The sequence below is a fragment of the Hetaerina americana genome, unplaced genomic scaffold (genome assembly GCF_022747635.1).
Source record: "Hetaerina americana unplaced genomic scaffold, ioHetAmer1.1.p SCAF_1, whole genome shotgun sequence".
NCBI lineage: Eukaryota > Metazoa > Arthropoda > Insecta > Odonata > Calopterygidae > Hetaerina > Hetaerina americana.
The window spans coordinates 77904597-77928897 of NW_027286069.1; the positions used below are offsets into that span (position 1 = coordinate 77904597).

Sequence of the window (24301 nt, forward strand, 5' to 3'; positions counted from 1 at the left end):
ATTTCGGGACGAAAAGAGGTGAGACCCTCGAAGGAAAAATGTCGAGAATACGCGGAAGTATATTTTGATCTCGCATGGTAATCCAACTGCTAAATTATTATCGCAGCATTAACTGAATCAAAATGTAATCGGAATCGATAATGTTTGCTTTGCCTTACCGAGCGATGCAATGGCTAGCTGCAGAATGCCTGACAAGTTATTACGTGCTCCGGAAAACTTGAGCACGAGTCAGCCAAGTGCCTGTTCCGTCTGAAGGAAAACGAAGTCTTTCATCAAAGCTGAGTCACTTCAAATTTTTCAGGCACGAATATTGCTTTAGTCAAATTGCAGCAAATATTACTTCTGGCAATTTCCAAAGGATGTCAACGGAAAATTTCCGAATGCTTGCGATTCAAATCAGTCTTCATCTTCCCCCATCGAAAGATTTACCGTAACCGTATGCCCCACCGACCCAACAGGGGTCGGCTTCATATTTTTCCAGTCAAAACATGGAAGTATTATTTGAAATAAGTGTCTTCAGGAACCGAAGATAGGATCTTATAAAAATTGTATTTCCATACATTGCCGTTAGTATAGAAAGCTATGCAGTATTTTTGTAGGTAATTAGACCTATTGATATTGAAAATTAAAGTTATTTTCTCAAAGGTACAATATTAATCTGCCTCACAGTAAATATTTATACTATTGTATGCTGATGATGCAGTACTCACATCGAAGCATAGGGACTTAAAAGCAGCTATCCAGGGCATGAAACTTTACCTAAATAATTTCAGTAAATGGGTGCATGATAATATTCTCGTTATCAATGAGAAAAATCCAAATTTATGTTTGGGAACCTCTGACATGATAGATATTCAATTACAGATTCATTCACATTACTGCCTACATTACATTACCAATAACTGTAATTGCACCATGCTGGAAAAAGTAAATAAATATAATTAGTTGGGGGTAATCATTGATCAAAATATTAACTTTGGTGGAAATATTTTAAAAATAAATAATGAATTAAATTACACCCTTCGTCAATTTCACAACATTACTAGTTTTGTATGTTGGAAGGTCATCAAGATAGTGTATTTTGCACTAGCTGAGAGTATTTTAAGATATGGAATAGCTGTCCGGGGATCTACTGGTTCTACAAAAATTAATATACTAAAAAATAAATAACAAAAAATCCTAGAGAAAAGGCCTGAGGCTAGATCAAAAAGTACAAATATCCTAGATGAAAGAAATATCTTTCAAAAATTGGGAATTCTGCTTGTGAACAGGCTTTATAGATACAAGGTGTAGCGCTTAAATCCGGACAAGCATGCGTTTCCTCGAATCAGATTTCCTCGCTGGGTTAGCGAAACCTTCCCCATACTTCTTCGAAGCATTTTACTTAGCCACAATATCGTAAGCAGTTGATCTGGGATGCCAGAAGAATCGAAATATTTCGAAATATAACGCCTGACGCGAACACTTTCGATAATAGCGGCTCCTCGATCGTACTCCGCACTTGTGCGTAACATTTTTGAGGCTATAACTATTTATGAACGTCAATCGTGACCTGCAATGGAACTACGATATGACGGTATATGGAAATTGAAATTGTCCGAATTTAAGCGCTGCACCCTGTATGCCATCATAATGGTGAATTATTTTTGGGGCAAATATATATGCCTGATTTAAATAAAAAGGAATGACCATAAAGGGACAATATTAAGTCTATAACAAAAAATGTCTGATTTTTAATGAAATACTTAAAGATTTAAGAATATTACGGCCAGTTAATAATGTGAAAGGGAGAATAAAAGACTGGCAATTATGCAGAATGGATTCGGGCTTGGAATAAAACGTGGCCCAATATATGTAGCTTTACAATTGCAACACTTCAAGCTATCATTTTTGTTCATATGGCACCTGAGGTCAGGCCAGAAATGATTGGCTTAGCGGTATCAGAATGAGTATTCCATTTATACATTTTTAATTTATACTGCAATTGTATATTATGAAGATCATACCACAATGGTATATGATAAAGCTTGTCTGTAATTGTGCGTTGTATTTATTGTCTGTAATTTTTGTATATCATATATTCGTATGGTGGAGATTATACTAAAATCGTAAACATTTTAATAAAAAATTACACCTGAAAAAAAACGTACAGATGTTATTCCTACTTCTGAGGAAGGTAACAGAAATATTTGGCTGGTTTGTATATGAACTGGGAGTTATGACTCTTTACACAGCGTTTATAGGCAAATTGACTGATTATAAGGATAAGTATCCTTTACGAACGAAAACGTATCAAAATATTATTTTCTTGAAAAGGTTTGTCAAAAAATTCGAATACATAAAATATAAATAATAGTTGTCATCAAACTCATGATCTATGATTAATAATATTAAAACTCTAGTTTTTTTTCTGAGGGAATGTTTTTCCTCAAATATAATATTTATAAATATTATTTAATATTGTAATTAGTTAAAATTTAATATTATTAAGCATATAAAAATAATGAATATTTGAGGAAACTGTTGTAATATACCTTAATATTTCTAGGATTGAGAGTGCTCCAGTGAAAAGAAGTACTGTTTTACTTAATGGGTAATACCCGACCTCAATTGGGTAGGAAATAACAGAAACCATAAGACTACAGTAACAATATCTCCTTTCGAATGCCAGCGTGACCCACTTATAGGAATATGTATGAACTATAAGTAACTATAATTATTCAAAATGAAAAAAGTGTGTTGATAAATGAGTTCAAGAGGCTTGTAAAACTTCACGAAAGTAATAGAAATACGAACATTGGAAAAAATAGTTACAACTACAGTAATAAATCGGATGAAGCAGGAGATAATACCTCCATTTAACACAATATAAACATACAGACTATTGAACGCAAATGAGACGTGAACAAAAGGATGGATACATTCTTCTCAGGTACAAAGAAACTAAGGACTTTTAGGGGCTTTTTGAAGAAAATTGGCCTACTACTCAACTACAAATTTACGATGAATTCTGGGTATTTTCACACATTACGCAAGTTTTGGTGAAGGAAGCGATCTCTTAAGAGTATCAAGTCAAGGCAGAAGTGCATAAAAATAAAGGCTTGTCGTGGAAAAAGTCTTCGAGAAATTTATTTTGAGTAGCATGCCTTAACATAAAAAACATTGAGGTAATAAGGGCAAAGGGCGAATAATAACATTTTTCATGTAAAGTAAAATGCTCCATGTACAAATTAATAAAGTTACTCTAACTGATATCCTCATATCCTAGTAAAAAATAAATCTCCATTGTGGTAAAGAACCTCTATTATGATTTCCATTCCTTATTATACATTTCTACCTCAAGTTTGTGAATATCATCTTGAAGCGAAAGAAAATTCTTCCCTCGGGAATATTCTCTTCCCTTGACATACATAAAAACCATTGACTGAAATACGGGAAGAGAAAATCAATTTCGACTAGAGTGTGTCATCGATATTGGCGCTCCGGCAGAAATGATAGCACAGCATTCCCATTTAGGAATCGATTGAAAAGCAATAATGACATAAAATTTTACATTCTCCATTCGTAAAGACGCTGGCGGGATCAAATAGACGTTATTCTCGATACCTCAGGAATTACGAAAGAAATTTTATTATTTCCGTAATGTAGCCTGCATGTTGCGTATTGAGAATGGACTTTTGTCAAAAAAAATACCTTTCGGAAGGTTCCTGTGGCTGGAAAAGTCACTAAGTAGTCACTGTAAAATGTAATGTTTAATGCAGAATGTATAAATTTAGCATTAAAAAACAATTATATATCTACTTGGATGATGTAAGTTACCTCTGGGGCCAGCGTCCTTATGTCACGTCTTAATGACTCCGGTAAGATCAAGTTGAATATGGACTCAGATAAATATTACACCCTAAGATTGTTCCATGATTAAATATGGTAGGCACTACCAACTGATGAAATAAGTATTACTCTCGCACTTTTACAAATCACAGTTTACCGTAGGATGATAATTCTTATGATTTTAAAGTCTTAATTACAATATGTCAGCATAAAAAATCATCGCAGGGTTCATCTAATAGTAATTTGGCTTTTGACGACTTAATAAAATCGATGTTTTGGAATATGACGCTGATGCATTATTTTAATTTATTGACAATTTTCTACACAGAGATTCTTGAAATAGTATTCAAGGGACCAGGAAAACGGCTGAAAATGATAAAAAGGGCTTTCTCGCACAAGTCCTTGAATTGGGCATTTCGAGGGAATCATTTTTCGGACACCCCACCGATCCGGGAATCATTTTCCGGAACGGTGGGGTGCGTAGGGGTCATTGGGCAAAAGCCGATCTACTCACAGAACGTACATGCACGAAACATTTGATATGGGCTCCGCTATGCATTAGACGGGATTACAGGCGAGAGATGAATGAAGGACGGAGAGTGGGAGACAGGAAAATAGTGGGGGGGCAAGCCGAACGTTAGTGCAAAAATTTTCCCGTCACTGATTGTCAATTGATCGGTTTGGGACTTAAACGCGGAAAAGGCCCGCCACATTATTCTAGGTATCACCCATTCCCACGAGCAATTCCCGTAATGGCCCGTGAGGGTGCATTGCCACTAGTGCAGTTTGTGCGAAGCGTGAAAACGTTAAGAGGCAAGAGGGGTTATAACCCCGTGGTCAACATTAAAAGCCTCGAAGCGTTGAAAAAAATAAAACCCTATGGCTTCTACAGTTTTAAAGGCAGTTTAGGAAATATTTTGACCGATACGGGTCAGGTCAAAACAGTACAGGGTCATAAGAAGCGAAATAGCACATTAAAAGGACTGGGGGATAATAAAAACAAAACTTAATCCCCCACAGATGCGGCGTTATGGCGAAGCGCTAATCGATTACAAGGCACCTGAGCAATATGTTATTCCCACCAGCTTAATACAGTTAATATGCATTACTTCATCTGTTTAGTGGTAATCAAAGAGTATCAAAAATAAAACAGTAACAAAGAGACAGAATTCATTCATCATGGTTAAAAGTTAGCTGCCATCATTTGATTAGAAATATACAATAGTTTTTCTTTTCGCATTGATTTAACTGTCACTCTAAATATTTTCGTAGTTTCCCCGAGTAAGTCGCTTCATTCAAATTTAACGGTCATAGTAAATCGCATTATAGAGAACCCTAACGCTGACATCAGTTAAAATAGTTGTACTACCTAAAATAGGCATATAATTATAGTACATTATGATCATTACACTTTTTTATTGGTAAAATATATCAATTTTGGCTATTTAAAATCACTCATTAATATGGGTTGGTTATTATTTGTATCAGCTTAGTTGAGGATTAACAGCCTAAACAGGTAATTTTATATTACATTATGATAGGTAGTTGAGGGTGAGACTTTGTTCTGATTATTCCTGAATATGCTACGGTATAGTGGAACTAGTTTAATGATAAATGTATATCTACAGAAGAAAAAAATCTATATTGTGTTCATTTTCTATCATCCGATTGCAATGTGCGTACACTGATACGGTATAATTACGTCAAAACAGAACTTGCAATATTTTACCTTCTTCCTCCAGTGAGAAACTGACGAAACGGAAAATTTTACATTTTACGATTAAATACTACATAATACTTCAACGTGTTTTCATTAAAATAAACTAGATATAGCATGCTATAGGTATTCTTCATTCTCCGATCATCTAATCATAATTTTGTTCATTAGAGTCACCGCAGGAAGGAAGTAAACGTTGGTTGAACAGGCTCCACGACAAAGGGGGTGGAACCGCAGCCTTTGAGATCCTATCCACCCATCAACCGCTAAACCTACATCGGCTTATATGTAATCAATCAGGGCCCAAGTAAGCCTCTTCGGGCTTCTCTGTAGGTGCTCCGTACCCTGTACTTATACGTATGCACTCACACTGTTCATCATACGTTACTCTCTTAATCACTCTTCGAGTACATCTGGCTCAAGTCACGGTCACTTACGTGCCCTCTAAGCCGTCAGCAAGTACATACGATGAACAATAAATTTACTTTAATCACTACATGTATTATTCCTCATGAAGCGCAGAAATAAGAACCATATACACTTATAACCGCACGTATAAGTACAAATGAATTTTAACGTCAGCAGCAGCTCTACTAAAATTTTTCATGGCACATACCTGTATATAGTATGTTCTCATACATATTTGTCATTTGACCCGGATACGAAAAAATACATACATGCAATGCAATGCAATGATATGGTACTAATAATACCTTCAAATTATGCATGTCATCATAAGAAAAAGATCAGTGCACACATACTGGTCAATTTATCTTACGCACTCCCATCGCCTTCGCTCTAGGTACGTAGTAAGGAGGTATCACTGTTATGGTAACTTCAAACACTAACTGTAAGAAAAAAACTTGTGCAACATTTGAAACGTTTCTGTGGAGCATCATTCATGCACACGCCAAATATAATTCCAGTGGAATCTTTATTTTTCAATGAACCTACTTCATAATCAAAAAAATTAGTAGCGGAAGCAAGAACAGAATTTATACTCATTCTATTTTACTAAACGGAATCAACGATGCTTCAATTAAACAATTTTGTATTTTACTTGAGCCCATGTGAACACATGGATTTTTTTTAGGTGTGTATTATGCTATTTTAGTAAAAAGATTAGGTTTTTTGACAACTTTTCAGCACTGGAAAGCATATTTGCTGTGAATGTCTACGTTGGCTTATTCTACAATGCTATTTAATAGATTATAGTATCAGAATATGTATCAAGATTAAAATAACTGTGAAGGGAATTATGTCTCATGCTATCTGGAGGTACTTCCTTTAACGATGGCAAGTACACATGATTCCGCGGCGCAGTAAACTTAAATGATACCATATTCTGAAAACCTATGAAATTCGATTTAGAAAATGCTTGGTTTCTAAATCAATTACATCGATCATATTCTTTTCCGCCACGACTACGGTTAGAACTATATGAGGTAAGTGTATCGGTATTCCAAAAAGCACATAGGTCACAATTGGTGTCTGATAAAGGAATAATAATACCGTGAAACCTGTTCCGCTAAAATTGATCTTCGCTCAGGAGGACGATTACATATTTTGAAAATCCAAGTTTCCTCGTTTTTATTACTAATTTTACATCTTCCTTATAAATTAATATTTCGTGGATTGTCTAGAAATATAAGACATACCATTAAATTAGAGGCATAAAAGAAGAGTCACCGTCCCATAAGATGAAAAAGTTAAAAATTATTTTCACTGATCTGAGAATTGGATTTTATTCCTATTGATTGCCTGCGTCAGAGTCAAACTTAGGAACAGGAGTTCTCTATCTATGAACCAACCACTACATTAAAATAAAATACAGATTCTAATCTATGGTCGAAATGAAAACAGAACCACGGACTTAAGATAACCCAAGAGATACTCTGAGGCGCCTTCGAAGATGTCAATCCCATCTTTCAACTGAGAAGGGAATTGGAAATGGTAGCCGATTGTTTTTTCAAAACACATTGAGAATGGATATGTTAATTTCTTGTGTGCTGTAACTTTGTCACCTAGACGATTTCTGGATTGAGAACTGCCGATTACTGTAATTGAAAACAGGACCTGTACCCTTGGAGTCATACGACATTGAAACCGTATCCCACAATTTCACCCCCTATTAAACAGACACGCCCGCAAAATGGATCCCACAAATTTCAACCGCAAAGGCAAGTCACAGAAATACAGGGAATCAGGAAGGCGGGTAACGCAGTGTGTGGAACGAGGAAGATATTCCGGCAGAATGGAAAGGGCAAGAGGGAAGAACGAGAGAGGGGGGAGGTTGGTGAGAAGATGGAGTCGGGACGCAATCTGGAGAGATGGGGGCGTAGTCGTGGAGAGGGATAATTCTGGCGAAACCTCGGTTTGTGGTTGCGGCGCGAATGTGGTGGTAGTGTGTACGAGAGGGAGTCGGGCGGGGAGGCGGTTAGCTGCCAAAAAATGAATCGGGGGACCAACCAGGCTGGGAAAAGGGGCACTTGGGGGTGTTTCGGAATCGAGGGTGGCGGGGTGAAGAGGACCGACTCCCCTTTGGGAGCCCGGGGAGTTGAGGGGGATTTTCGATAGCGGCTAGGAGAGACAGATGTGGGATCCTGAGGGGTGGGGCGGGGGGGCAGGCAAAGGACTCCTCTTCCCGCACCTCCACACCCCCGGGGATGCGGTGATGAGTAGGTCCGTCACATATGTGGATGCACGTCTCTGTGGGAGGGGGTGCCGATGCCTCTCCCTCATCCGCCGACATCTTCCTGGCTCTCGCGAGCGTCTCTCCTAGTCCTCAAACGTGGCGGCGGAGAGAGAGAGAGAGAGAGAGGATTCTCATCGGGAGGCGAGGGGGAGGGATGGGAACGTGTGGTGATGTGCGGGGTTGGGGAAGTGGAAGAGGGAGAAAGAGTGACAGATGAGATTGTTCCCTCGTATGCGATGCGGCAATATGAGGTAGAGAGGTCCCACTCTCCAGCCCCCACCCTCCCCTCCAACCCCTTCTCCCACCCCAACACGCACATTCAATCCCTCACCCCTCCCTCACTTCTCATTCGACCATTGGAAGGTGTAGACGGCGGCAGCTGGAGCAGCCGTCAAGATTAGGGATCACAGCCCACAAGAGAGAGGAAGGCGACTGGAGATATTGGAGCGGGGGGAGGGGAAGGACATACGAAGAGGATTGAGGGAGAAGTTGTCGGGGGGGAGACGGAGGAGAGAGGCCGGGGAGCGGGAGATTTTTCCGAGAGTGAGTGGCTGGAGGGATGGGTGAAGTCGGTTGAGGAATCTCGGAGGTTTGGGGAGGAAGAGTTTGCGGCTTTCACACACGCCGGCGGAGTGCGGGGAGGAGAGAGGGGGGTGATGTGCGCGTGGAGGCAGTTTCAGGGGTGTGGAGGGAGAAGGGGACGTATCTGTCGCGGGGTGGAGGTAGTGAAGGAGGAGCGGAGGCGAGACTCAGCACTTTCTTTCGTCTGTTCCCCCGTCCCACCACTCCTTTCACCCTGCTGCGTCCCCTCCCGACGACTCCTCACCTCCCCGCCCCTACAGCACCCGCATGGCAAGGGAGGACGGACGGGGAACGATCTTTGATTGCGAAGCATCGTATTGTCACTCCCGGAGACAGATCCCTTTCGCCCCACTCTATATAACGATTCTTTTCTCTTGCGCCGCTTGCTATTTGTTTTTTTACGTCATCGCTTCCTTCCTCCTCGTCCCTCCAGCCCGCCCTTCCTCCGCCCCTACCCAACACACACGCAAGATTTCTTTCTGCCACCCTTCCACCCAGCGAAAGGCCCTCTCATACCCCTACCTTTCTCCCTCAGCACCCACGCCCTCCTTCTTCTCACGTTTTCCACTCGCCCTCTCCCCTTCCGACCTAAGGTCCCATTCGGAAGCCTCCAAACACACCGCCGAATCCTCTCACTTCCTTCATATCTTTTGACGCCATCTTCATTCCTTCCCTTTCCCACAAGTGTCGCAATTTAAACAACCTTATTTTTTACGTTTTTTTGAGAACCTACGCTCTTTTTTTTGCCACGTTGGGCGTTATTAGGTGTCGTTAAAGCGAGCCGGGAGCCCGAAAGACGTTAAAAGAGCCCGTCGAGGTGATTCGAGAAAAGGGTTTTTTGGGTTCCTTGTGTTGGGTGAGGAGGGAATGGAAATTGTTTTTTCTTCAGTTCGGTCTTAAGACATCGAATTTAATCAAAGTATTGTGAGATTATTTTTAATGCCCAAAGTTCTCCTTGAATGTGGGACATAAGGGAATAAAAACTGAAATTTTGACGATGTTACCTTGCGAAGGGAAGAAAATCACTTTATGGTTGGGTAAAAAAAGGAATTAATTTAATCAGCGGAAATGTATATTCATGCTGGTAAATATTTGGCTATTAACTCGCTAGTAATCTTTGATCAAGCCGGTTTGTCATTAAGGATATCTTACTTCAGGAATTAGGAGGATGTTAATTGAGATTGATCTAGTCTAGTCGGCATTAATCTTATCATCGGAAAAGGTACTCAGGTGTTATATCCTTCAAAGAGGGTGACTAGCCTGACCTTTCTCCACATGGTATTCAAGTGGGGAGGGAAATGAGAACAAAAATCTTTCCATTAACAGAAGAAAACTAGAAGACATCATGTGGAGAAACATTATATTGATATGATTTTCATTTTAGCCAGTAGTCACGGTTGGGATCAAACTTAGAAGAATGAGGGTTTCTAAGTAAATTACCTGATGAAATGAATACGACCACGTGTGAAATTCGGAATAGCGCTGTGGCGGGTGTATTGGTTCTGTTGACAATATAAGAACTTAGGATGTTTTTCCAATAATTGATATGTTTTTGGAAAACACCATAAGAGCGATTTTTGACATGAAATTAGTTTAGGGAATATGCACTACATGAAGTTCTCTGAGCTACCTCTTTATCCTAATTGACGGTTTTATGAGGATCGGGATTGGTGCGGTGGCTATCGTACTGGCTTCCCACCCAGAGGGCTCGGGTTCAAATCTCGGTGGTGTTGCATATTTTTCAGAGGTATCTCGATCCCTACTTGTGGACGGCAATTTGAGTAAGTACGGCGTCCGTCGGATGGGACGTTAAGCTGTGGACCCCTTGGCGCCTTTCGTTAAGAGTAGGCTAATGCCGATGCCGGGTTTCTCTCCACCCTTCATCCTTTCCTGTTCATCCCCTATGGCGCAAATGACTTCAGTATTCGGTCGCCTCCGCTAAATACTACGACTGCTTGACGGTTTTATGAAATTCCCCAAACGTTTGTAAATAGTCTGAGTACTCTTTATACAGAACAGGCGACTGATAGATACATGTGTTTGCTAAAAGATATATGATTTTTAACCATACAGATAATACTTTACAATTTACATTAAGCCTTTAAAATTTCTGATTGCCATGGATTTAACAACTTTCTCAGATTAGTAAAAGTCATTTTTGCTACGCATATTAAAAACTTCAGCCATCCTTAATATAAAAAAATAATTGAATTAATCTATAGCTGTACCCGGTGGTGGCGGGGTAGCGCCCTAGCCTCCCAACTGAGAGGTTGAGGGTTCGCTTCCCGACTTAGTGAATTTTTCCACCCAGAGCTTGATTGTTTTTCGATTGTGTTTGCTGTTATTTCTCGTATGTCTCATTATTAAAAGTCCAATGTATAGGCCAAAAAGTGCAAAATTCGAATTATTCCATATTATGTATTATGATTACGAATAATATACATCCGGAAGAGTGGATAAAAGATTGGCAATATAGGAGTACTTAAAAAAATTTCATTCTGCCTTTTAATTTCTCATTTTACTGCATACGCGTGGAAAATGTAACAATTTTCACATACTAGTTTAAGTTAAGAGAAAAATTGAAATGCAAAATATCTTAAGCCTACAGCATTGCAAACGGTAGCAAAAACCTGATATCAGCTCAAATTGCAACAATGAATATCAAATGAGAATTATTAGACCGACCGGAAGAGATTTTTTCAATCTCGTTCGCAATTGCAGAATACGTTTCCTCACCGATTAGTAAGCAGGAGAGAGATTAATCTAAAAGGAAGGATTATATCAATTCAGAAGAGCAGTCAGCAGAAAGAACTTACTTAGCTTAGATGAAACATATTGATGCTTCATAATGAATACTATTATTTCTTTCATGTTCATAGAAAACACTCCGGAGACGATTGGTAATGAGTATTGAGCATTCAATATGGTTTTTTTTAATTTTTTTGATACACATTAAATAGCGACTAAATCCTCAATTCCATAAAATTGTTCGACGTCACTTGCGTGATAGGTCCTCACAATATATTTAGTCCAAATGAGATAAATTATTTCAGACATCTAATTAATAGGACGCCTCCATAGCTTAACTGGCTAAAACACTCGACCGGATATTGAGGGATCCGGGTTCGGATCCCGGTCAAGGCGAATGATTTTTACACTCTGATATTGTTGCATTAATTATATTGGATTGAGTCGAGCCTACGATTTAGGCTACCTCAGTTAGCACTTGGATGGTTTAAACTGAAAAGACTGATTGTCTATATTTACCGCTATTGCTTTTAAATCTAATTTTCCCTTTATCCGTTTTGAAAGCTTTCATATGATGCGGTATTTAGCAGTCATTTTAAAATATATTGCCCTTAGAATTGGGTTGTACAGCCAATAGTAAACATTTTGAAACTCAATTTAATCAAATACTATATAACTCCTTTCTTTCATGATTTTGGGATTCACATTTATACATACGAAGGTTTTGACATGATTAAAATTTTGATTGATGATTTTAACGATAAAATATACTTAAGCGGTTAAAATTCTTGTAAAGCTGGATTTCCTGACACTCATTAAATATTTTACTGTCATTGAATAAAGCATTAAACAACATTGTCTTCAAAAAAAATAGAATGAGTCTCTTGAGCTTTCCTGCAAGGCCATGAATTATGAGGGCACGTGATTATTTTCGCGAGGTAATATTTCAAGCCACTTGGCTTGCCGATAAATTTCGGCGTGCAGATCACTCCAAGTATACGAGTACGCATTCAATTGTTCCCGGCTCAGCCTTGTGGAAATTCATTTTAATTAAATGAAGAATACAATGAATCTTTCCACAGCCCTTTATTTGCGTACTATAAGTATGCAAATAAAGGACAGTGGAAAGATACATTGTGTTCTTCATTTAATTATACGAGTACGTCTTTCTACGCGATTCCATTTTGCGCACTGTTGCGATAAAATATTAAAATTCAAAGTGAAATTTGCACTGGTAAATTGCATCAATTTAAACTTGATTTTAGTTATTTTAATACCCTGAAAGCCACCGCCAGGGTGCGTGACATGGGGTGAGTACACATCCCACTAATTTTGGCCCGAATATGACCCAACTGTGGTCGGATAGTGTTATTCTGATCCCTTATCGTTCGTGGGAAAAATGGCATCTTAAATTCATCTGTTCTGCACTTAACCTCTCTAATTTTATTGACATGATCTCTCCCACCGCAGTACGATGGGTTAATAATACATGTCCAATATTACTGCTAAAGAGACCTCCTTACAATTTATGCAAGAGCTCCAATCTGTTATTTAACCTTCGCTCCTCCGAAAATTTGCCATGAAATCATGACCTACACTTTTGATTCTATAAAAATGAATTTGCAGAATTGCACGAGACAAGAAGGCTTTCCAAATCAGTCTTTCCTACTGCCAGCGCGAAACATGAATTGAAAGAATTCTAAATGAGATGTTGCGGAAGAATGATGAAGATAATATTGACTGATCCAGTGATTAGCGAAGAATTACAGTCATGAGTAAGGAAGAATTCAAGGTGAAAACGAAGGATACTGTGCATGAAAACGGTGACGTTGGGGATTAGCTACTGGATCAACCCCACGACCGACTGTTTAAGGGAATGTTTTTAATTTTTATGTATTCACCTGCAAGCCACCGCTAGGGTGTGTGTCAGGGGGTGAATACACACCAGGATAATTTAACCCGAATATCATCCAACTATGGTCGAATAATGTTATTCTGATCCCTTATCTTTCATGGAAAATAAAATCATCTTAATTCTATTTGTTCTGCACTTAACCTCTCTAATTTTAATGACATGATCTCTCCCACCGCAGTACAATGGGGTTAATAATACATGTCCAATATTACTGCTAAAGAGACCTCCTTCCAATTTATGCAAGAGCTTCAATCTGTTATTTAACCTTCGCTTCGTGAGTTATTCCCAGCCTAGTTCTAATATTTTGGATACACTACCAGGTTTATCATAGCAATGTTTTTGGAATCTAGCTCCTCTAAGCTCCACGCGATCCAATTCGGCAATTAATTCAGCTTCGTGAGGATATCATATACTTGCAGCATATTCTTAAGGAGGCTTAACTATCGTCAAATAACATTTTTCTTTGACATTTTCATCACATTTAACCAGTACTCTCCTAATAAATCCTAATTTTTTGATATCTTGTCAGCATATTCCCTATATGTGTTTCACGCAGAAGAGATAGTAAGTCTTTTAAATGTTTATGAGTCATAGAGCGGCAGAATGAAGATCGGATACCGTCATAGTTCGACGGCGATCTGGTATCTAAAAGAATGGCTGCAATTTGGCGCTCTTTTTTTCAAACACTATTTTATTACATAAAATAACTAAAGCACAGAACTTGATACTATTATGTGAATTATTGACAAATGACTACATTAACTGGTGAGAGCTAACTGTACAACATATCGGGTGGGTTCTTAAGCTATGGGGCAATAGGAGCTTTACGCCAATTGCCTGCACCAGGTTCTCCAAACTTCCACTTCAAACTGCTACTTGATTTTCTATAATTACCCACCTGAATCAAACGAAGTATATGAATGGAGCAGGCAAGATCCTAACACTTTGTTGAAGAGATAAAATTCGGAGAGCAAAATGAAAATCTTTGCCAATAGAAAAATATTACACATCGATATCATTTTGCTACTTATTTTGCGGATGACAATTAGTCGACATGAAAAATACAACTATAAAATTTAAGCAAGACAAGCTTTAGGGGAAATATACTTTTTCTTCTCTTTGTTTAAAACGCACGTGGCACACTGATTTATATTAATTAAATAATAATGTTCTCATAATTCATATGACTCTCAATATTTAAGTAGAGAGTAGTGATATTTTCACTTTCATATATGAATGCATATTGTCGCGGTATTCCAGAGGTAGAGCGTTGGACTACTGATCGGAGAGCCCGGGTTCGATTTCGGGAAAGCCTCTCTGGGCACCTATAGCTTAACGTAACCTATGTGATTTTTCGGATACCAGATCTCCCTGGAAAACCATAACCGGCTCAGGGAAAGGAGGTGGCCCCCCTACCCTGATAAACCGACCTTCGGGTTGGTGTACAACATTTATGGTTTTTAATATGAATTCAGACACCCGTTCCCATTTAATCAAGTTTACAATTGCATCATCATATTAATTAACTTTTATCTACAATTGTAGACTGCCAAATTTGTTTTATTTAATCAATGTTTTAAAAATATGTGTATGGTATGTTTCAAATAGAACACACGGTATCTTTGTGAACAATTATATGACCAAGTAATTTAAATATAATCAGACCATCGCTTCAGGAAATACCTAGGAATAAAACAATTTTAAATTCTGAATGATTGATAGGACGCTATTTAACTTGCACAGTAGGATTTTCATGCTTAGTTACCATGTAGAAGAATATGTTCATGAGTCATAAATATACCTAGTTACCTGGTCTGGTCCAAATATGTTGATAGAAAAGTTAATTAATATTTATTTACCTTATCTTTTACTTAAGTTACTTAATCCTTAATATTACTTCTAAAATCTTGCTGGAAAAACTCAATTTTACAGAACCAAAACATGCAGTAAAGAAGCATAGAAAAGGGAAGAGGTCGATAGAGAGGTGATGAAAATATTAAACAAAAGTGTTGAAAAAACAAAGAAACAAAGAGAATTTTATTAGCAAAAGGAAAAATTGCTGATGAAATAGCAATTTTGGAAAAGGGTCTCTCTGTCTCTATGCGAGTTGGTATGCATAACAGTTTAATCTGGCGTTCCAATACTCAAATCCAATGATCTTCAATGGGTTCTTTTATCATCCGTGGTGAGGATGCAAGGCTGCAACGCAACTATATATGTGTACAAGTACTTGTATATTGAATTTCATCCATGCCGTGATAAGATCTTTGCTACTAGAGGGCTCAGAAGCCAAGCGCTCCCGCTACTGGCAACTTACGGGCACACTAGATGTTGCAACCTATTTCTCCAATAATTTACGACCCAACAAATGCATTTCTATGAAGCCTTAATGGAATAAAATATATGCGTGAACAAAGGACCTTAGAGCACCGACTAGATTATCCAAAAAATACACCCAAGGACCTACAAGCTAATGTTTGCAGTCTTATCACAAACTGGAGTCCGGATTTCAACGACCGTTGCTTAAAAGAGCAACAAAAACAAGGTTTCATGATTCCTAACTCCATTTCATATGAAATGTATCAGGGTTTTTGGTACTTTTTTAAATTTGAAATAGTTTACCATGCATAAAAATATTAGCATAAGTAAATGAAAAAGTATGAAATATTCGAGAAAAAGAAACAAGAGAAATGGTTATTCAAATGAAAGGAACGCTTAAATAAAAATTAACTATCACCTAAATAGTTTCTCTACGAAAAATCAACTACAATCAAAGTAACCAATGAGATTTTTCATTTGCTTTTTACTACTGATTGCTTCAAAAGTACTTACTCGTATTGTAATTTTGTTTCAAATATATAAGATTCAATTATGCGTCAACTGAGATATCAAATTGATTCCAAAACTAAATTCCAAACTGCATTGCAATATAATCATATATTACAAATATTTAACGGCAGTCTGCCTAAAAACTGCCTACCTGTTTGCCCGCCTACAAACTACCTTTCTGTTGCAAGTATTCTCATAGATTTTTCATCGCCTGTGAAGCCATTTGCACTGAATTATGACCGATTATATTTTTATATCGCTTTAGCTTAGTGATATTTTATTTTTCTAAATAAAGAGTAAAACCTTCTTTGTAGAAACCTAATTAGCTGTTTTACAATGTCATGCTAGAGTCTGCTTTGGCTAAAATTCCTTTTGCTACCAAGGGTTCTTAACGGAATTAATTACATTAGCATTGCATTACCTTAGGAACAAAAAATTTTACGAATAGCGATAGCAAAGTTAATTCATCAGTCAATTCTAGATATAGGGTGACAGAATATTACTAAATTGAATATATCAATTAAACAATAGAGTTATAGAAAATCTTCATGGCTAGATGCAAGAGAAGATTCATTGCAAATGCGGCCAAAAGGTCATGATTACAATAAAAATGACCCCTAGCCCTATTAATAATACGAAATCCTCGATAAGATATAGCCAATTTACAACCTTAGTTTTTGAAACTAGTTTTTGAAACTAGTTTCAGGAACTATTTTCCATCAAATTTCCAGCCAAGTAAGTTCGATAAAACCAGTGGCATGGATTGCAACATCATCATCAGATATCATTTCTGGAGGAACTCAAGCTACCTAAAAATCCACCAAATATTTCGAACCTCACCTCGCTCAAGGAAAGCGGACATATTTTTCGACAATAATTATTTTTGGCAGGATTTGGAAAAATAATTTTTCTTGTGAAAATAGGAGTTTCGTTTTTTTTCTCTGTACAACCGGGAGATACCCGGACGAGTGAGCTCAACAGCCGGAAAACGCGCTTATCTCGTCGCCGTTAAAAGCAGACCCCTCATACGCTCTCCTCCACCCCCGCGAACGCTGCTGACTACCGTGGGAGGTGTGGCGATGCCACCCAAAACCCATTTAAAGATAGGCAGCCGTGCTAACGGGAAGGGAAACTTGCTTTTCTCTCTCACTCTCTCTCCCTCCTTCTTGCCCCACGCTCACAAACACAACGTTTCCATCCCAAAAGGAAGAGGTGGGATCGTTCTCTCCGGCGTTCGTGCGCGCGCACTTCAAATGGGGCATGAAAACACAAGATGTGTGAGAACGAGATCTTACGTAGTTCTCGCCGGGTTCACTGCAATTTCAAGGACTGTAGAATGCGTAAAAATACGAGGGGGTAGCGAGGAGGATTCTTTTTTATCGTATATCAATGTATGCCCTATTCCCGAAATTAACTACAAACATGGGGTTATTTAAGTATTGTGGAGTGCCAGACTAGATCTCCCGTGCAAATCCTATAGAATATTTTATTTGAATAAGAATACGTTGCCCACTGAAATGTATTGCATTAATTTCCATGGTTAGATTTACCGTGCATTAAAATTTAATGTAATGTATTTATTTAATTCTATCATTCACAGCGAAATGTGTACGTCAGAAAATGCACAATTTTGGCCAACAACACGTTGCTTCGTAATCAAAGCAAACAGCTACATTCCTGGATTCAGTTAAAAAAATGACGAATTATTGCTTGATATTGTGCAAAATTATAATAAAACCAAAGAGGATCGTCAAATATCATCATAATTTTCTTCGTCCCTTCCATAGAAATATGCACCTTTTGCCAATTCCTCTCTCCTTAAATAGTTTAACCGTATATGACAATGATAAATATTGTAGTTCAGTAGAATGCATTTTAACTCACAAAAACATATCATTATAATACAAGTGTTTGGTGAAATTCTTATCCAATAGTATGAATAAGCCTTTCCTTGAAATTATTGAATCGCTGTCGATGCCCACTTTGCGCGACCTATGACTAAATAGTCCATGAGCTTAAATAGCCCAAAAATACTTTTCAATGTAATTAATGCAATTCAAGACCATTGACAAATGACAAAGCGGCCTAATCAAGAATGGATTTCACCAACACACCATCAGTTCAAATACTCTAATTTCAATAAAAAGCAGTGAACGGAAACAACTTAAGCCAGAATTCTCCTTAAATATCAGTTCAAAAAGATATTTGAGATAAATTTGGCAATACTGTTATAGTAATAAATAGATAAAGAACGTACTACGGCCGAGTGCATGGAAAGAAAGTAAAACCCAAAGCCGTACACTTAAGGGCACTTATAGGTGGAATATAGAAGGGGGTGGGAAAGTTATTGTTTGGCGGGAAGCCAGAGGCCAGTGACCCGTCACTCAAACAAATGAAATTTAAAATAAATAGTTCTACCAATTACTCCCTTGATCAGGTATTTGCACACCAAATTGACCTTCACAAGTCGCAACCACACACACACGCAGGGTTTACGGGGCGGGAAGCCCGACGCCAGTGACCCGTCACTCAAACAAAAGTAAAATAAAATAAATAGTTCAAACAATTACTCCCTTGATCAGGTATTTGCACACCAAATTGACCTTCACAAGTCGCAACCACACACACACGCAGGGTTTACGGGGCGGGAAGCCCGACGCCAGTGACCCGTCACTCATACAAATGAAAAAATAAATTAAAATTATATAACACTTACTCCCTCGCTCAGGTATTTGCAAACAAATTGACCCCGTAAACCCTGCGTGTGTGTGTGGTTGCGACTTGTGAAGGTCAATTTGGTGTGCAAATACCTGATCAAGGGAGTAATTGGTAGAACTATTTATTTTAAATTTCATTTGTTTGAGTGACGGGTCACTGGCCTCTGGCTTCCCGCCAAACAATAACTTTCCCCACCCCCTTCTATATTCCACCTATAAGTGCCCTTAAGTGTACGGCTTTGGGTTTTACTTTCTTTCCACTGTTATAGTAATTCCAATAATAAGAGATAAGCGGCAAACAATATCCAAAAACTAATACCTATCATTGTAAATTTTTAAATCGACTACTCCACAATGAACTACGTTAACCCTACGTTACATTCCTCTTCAGCTTTTAATAATTGCTGCTCCCCTTGTGTCGACACGTAAGTCTCCTTTTGGATCCATTTAGTATCATAATTTCCATTATATTCCTCTATCTTTCCTACTTACGCAGCTTTTTCGTAGTCTTCACGGCTTTTGCATTCCACAAAAATATGCCCTATCCACTTTTATTTATTCTTACACTTTCCCCCAACAAAATCCTCTCTTCTACCACCATATAGTATGTAACGCTTTGTTTGTCTTCCCCACCATCTATTTTCTCCACAGCCTCAATCCCTGAGCCCCTAATCCACACTCATCCTCTTAGCACAAAGACCAGATTTTAGGAACATAGGATGCTGCGCTTTATTTTAAAATATTTACTCATCTTTTCTTTATTTATTTGAAACAAGATAGCATCATCTCAAATTTCATCTGAAGCAGCTCCCCAAGCGATCCATGCCCCCTTATCACCTTTGTATGCAATCATCGTTACCTGCGCTAAAATTACGTTAAAAAAGCAATGAAGCCCGTAAGCGTCTTCTTGAAGCCTTTTTTTCTTAAATTTGGTCAATCCATAGTGCCCTATTTCTGAGTAAATTCTTCATCACAGAATCAAATTCGTTAAATTTTAACGTTAAATTTCCCGGAAACCTATCATTAAATCCATACTCATTGTAGATGCTGCACATTTATTTTCCTTGAGGTTTATTACTCGATTTTATCTTTTAAAATACCCATTTGAATTTTTTATAATGGTTGGCCATGCGGCGATATTTATCTAGGTCTATTGACCGTAAATTACCAGGAAGTTTATGAACAAATAACGGCACTGTCATCCATTTTTAAAAACAAAAGTCACTGTCCAATATCAAAAAAATATGGAAACGTTCACCTCGAAATCATTGCTTGCGTAATCGCTCCTCTACCGATGGTTTCCAAACTTCTCATAAAATCACGCTTCAAATGTAACTTTCGTCCCCTATCTAAACGTATCTTAAAGCACGCACATCCAATTCATCTTAACGATTAGCATTCTCTAACAACTGGAATAAAATGCTGCAAAAGAAGCTGAAGTTTAAAATCTCAGTTACAATTATTTTTTGCCAATCGCTATTTTTAAGGCGTGTTCTTATCAAAAATCTCCTTCCTTTCTCTTTAGATCTCTAATAGGGTAATAAATGCCCCAAATACAATTAATAATTCAATTCTATGAGTGGAATCACCAGCAGTGTCAATTAATTCTTAATCAAATGTTATTATCTCATTGATCTTAAGACAAAAATATTCAACAGTGACTCTTCTCTCAATTTCAGGCAATACGGTAGAACTAGCTATTCAGAAAACATCTCTAGGACGCCAGCGTGGGATGAAATTTTATTTTTTCATCCTGCTATATCCCTTTCCAGTATATATGACGTTCTAAGATAACCTTCATGCTCTAAGATTTCTTTCACAGCACATTTAACTACTAGATAAGTAGCTTTATTTTGCCTAAACATGTTAGCATTTCATAAGATTATTTTAAATGTCCTTTCTGAGTATGAAATAGCATCTTAGCCAAGGGTTTCAAGTGAAACTCACTGTAATGGTCTGGCAAGTTGATCAAATCATCTCACGAAACTTTAAAAGTAACTGAATGAACGGATTTCAAGTAACATTCATCTGGAGATGAAGGGCATTTTCGTTTCGTGGGGCAATCTCTTGCGGATTTAACACACCTGATATCCCTCCACGAGTGAGTCCCGGGCACATTTGCGCCGTCATCTTGGGCTCTTCCTAAGTGAAGGGTCTTTTTCCGACGCAGGAAAACGAGGCGGACTCTGGAGAACTGTCCCAGAGATTTCCTGTTTAACGCCCGTCGGATACCTTCCAACGTGTCGTTTGCAAAACCATATAGGCCAATGCCTCGTTTCCCAAAAGGTTTGGAGTGACACAACAAAGAGCTTTCAGGAGGATCCCAGTGCGGAAGATAGTATTTAATATATTGGTGATGGTTTATGCACAGGCATTTTGAGACGACTGCAAATGATTCCTCCTGTGAGTCAAAGGATAGAAATAGCATTTTCAAAAATGAACTTACGGGTAGAATGCATTGGTGAAGCAGGATTGTTCAGTGCCTACTCAAGTAGTTCAATGTACCGCGTACTCGCAGAAGATGAGTGGCTTTCTGACAACACATGACATAATGAATTTACCATAATTAGACAGCTTGGAATAAGTTAACTTCTTTATCTTATCTGAAAAACTGAAATATAAATTTCCGTATAATGTCTGAGAGGGGTTTCACTGTAATATATACAATGACTACAAATGTTCTTGTATGAATTATGTTCCTTTTGCGACAATTTTGATTGTCCCTTTCAAAATATTTTGATCACATTATGCCAATATTGTAAGTTTTACATGCGCAACAACATAATTTTGAGTTTTGATTATTTTCTAATTGACGCACAACGAGAGATTCAATCGCAGATTGATCACTGACACTGTCTTAAAAATTTGTTACATAAAAACAGTGTGCTATCTAAAGAGTTATAAAATCATATTTTAAGTGACAAATATTTTTTATCGGTCCATCCGCATCATATATTTTTCCTCACTCCTTGCTTTTACCAATAAACACGGCAAAGATATGTGCTCCAAACTTTGTATTTCATACTCATATTGGCATTAAATCATTGCACAATACTCCGTATGGATTTGGAAAGTTACGGTACGGATCTAGAGGAAATAATTCAAAGAAGTTATTTAATTTGATTTGAATTTTTAAAAATAAATTTGCCTATATGTTTAGAATAATAGTATTAAAAATAAATAGAGAAATATTATCCAAAGGAAATAAAACCAACAGCATTCAATGTATTCTCATTGGGTAATAATTTAACAGTTGTTTTAAACTTCTCGTAAATCAAATTACATCTTATAATTATAAAAACCCTTGCTCCTATTTCTGTCGTCAAATGCCCACTAGACAACTTTGATATATTTTACAATGAACAGGGCTTAAAAAAGTTTAATAAGTAGCATTTTATTAAAATTTCTTCTTAGAGGCCTGTTTATTGAATGCAAATACTTTACTTCTTATTTTTCTGAAAACTTTACGATCATGAGTCAAGTGTTATGATGGAAAATAAAAGCGTATACAATAAACTGAGCTAAGGTCGCGTAATTCTAAGTGCGACTTAAAAATAAGACTCATAAAAAAATAATTTAACCTTGCATTAATTACAACATAAGATATTAACAAAACTATGGTTCCATTAATTTAACTATTCGCTAACAAAAATCTTATCAAATTATACTTATTGATGAAGTCACACTTTGCACACGAGTTTAAGGCCAGCGATAGAATATTTACTTGGTTTAACGAAATAATAAAAAATCATATCGGTTGTCCATTTATTAGAAATAATTTTTACCATTTGTGATGACGCAGGTTTTTTCGGTAGGCATCATTATCATATAACGTCAAGTAAATATGCATAAAGTGTCTATGCATATGTGTCAATTTCATACAATGCAAAATTACCTTGCTAAACATTTCACTCCCTTACGAATTCTAAGTCAGTAAGGTATATATATATATATATATATATATATATATATATATATATATATATATATATATATATATATATATATATATAAGTCAGTTAGAAATTACCTCAGTTGTCGAGGCACCTAAAAATGAAATTACTCTTAATGAGAAATGAAACCCAAATACCTCAATATTAGAGTCATTTGAGCTCAATGAACAATAATAGCATGATTGTGCAATAATATTTTTCGTAAAACTTAATAGATTTTACAAATCGGCTATTAACAAAACCCGAAGATTTGACGTAATAGTAGAGTAAACAATAACGTCAAATAAGTTATTTTCTACCAATATGCGAATCATTCTGTTTTACACGGTCCAAAGATGTAGACAGAAAAAGTGAAAATTTCAACGGCACATTTATTGCTAAATTGGTCTAACAATGCTACTTTATTCAAAATAGTTTAGTTTAATAATTTTAATATTTTTGTTACATCAATAAAATATCAAAGCACTACACCTTTATCCCAACGGTAAGCAAGGTGGATTGAGAAAAACTGACCTCTATTGATATTTCCGATGCACCAATTACGCGTATACGACGGGATGCACCTACGTCGCAATATCCCTACGTCAGGGGCCCCAAGTTTTTACCAGATCCTATTGTAGCAGCAGATATGGTCGCCGCTTCACCTTCACCCTCTCTTCCGCTTGTCACCAAACCGCATCGGGTACGGAACGCGCGATGTAAGGATTTATCGCCCCCTGCCGCCACGCGCATCGCGACACACCCCTCCGCCCCGTTTAGGGCTGAAGAGATAAGGGTGGCATCTGAACCCCGTCCTCCACCCCTGCCTCTCTACTTCTCCAACACCACGCCATCTCTCCTCACGTTCTCCTCCCTGGTCACTTGCATGAGCCTCTAGAATTGACTAAATATTATAGTTGGTAGTCAACAGTTTTAAAGTAAGTTTTTGATTCTAAGAAGATTGCACACTCCTACATTTCGTAGTCTCGCCTAAAAAGGCAAAACCTGATACCCCACACCACAATAAATTATTTTTCATTTCCGCATGTATTTTATCTCTATTTAGTCCGTCCACTATCCCCATCCTTTTCCCAACAATACCTCGCTTGTCTAACATTCTGCTTACTATCAGTCTTTAGCATTTTAGTATACCGTTGCCACCAGGAAATTCGCCTAATTGCAACGTAATTGAGTAAATAAATAAATAAATATCCAATTCAAATGCTCTGCATCTTCCCTGCCTTCTTTGGATTTCCCCCAACAATGCTCTCTCCTTCCTTATTATGCACAGTTATTCGTTTGATTTCCTTTCCGTCCATTTTAGTTTTTCCATCA

General features: G+C 37.6%; 1 protein-coding gene across 2 annotated transcripts in view; it reads right to left on the reverse strand.

The window, feature by feature from the left end:
• LOC139693703 (lachesin-like) overlaps window positions 1-24301 on the reverse strand; it is a 702929-nt gene that overhangs the window by 397664 nt on the left and 280964 nt on the right. The gene's annotated exons all lie outside the window — the stretch shown is intronic.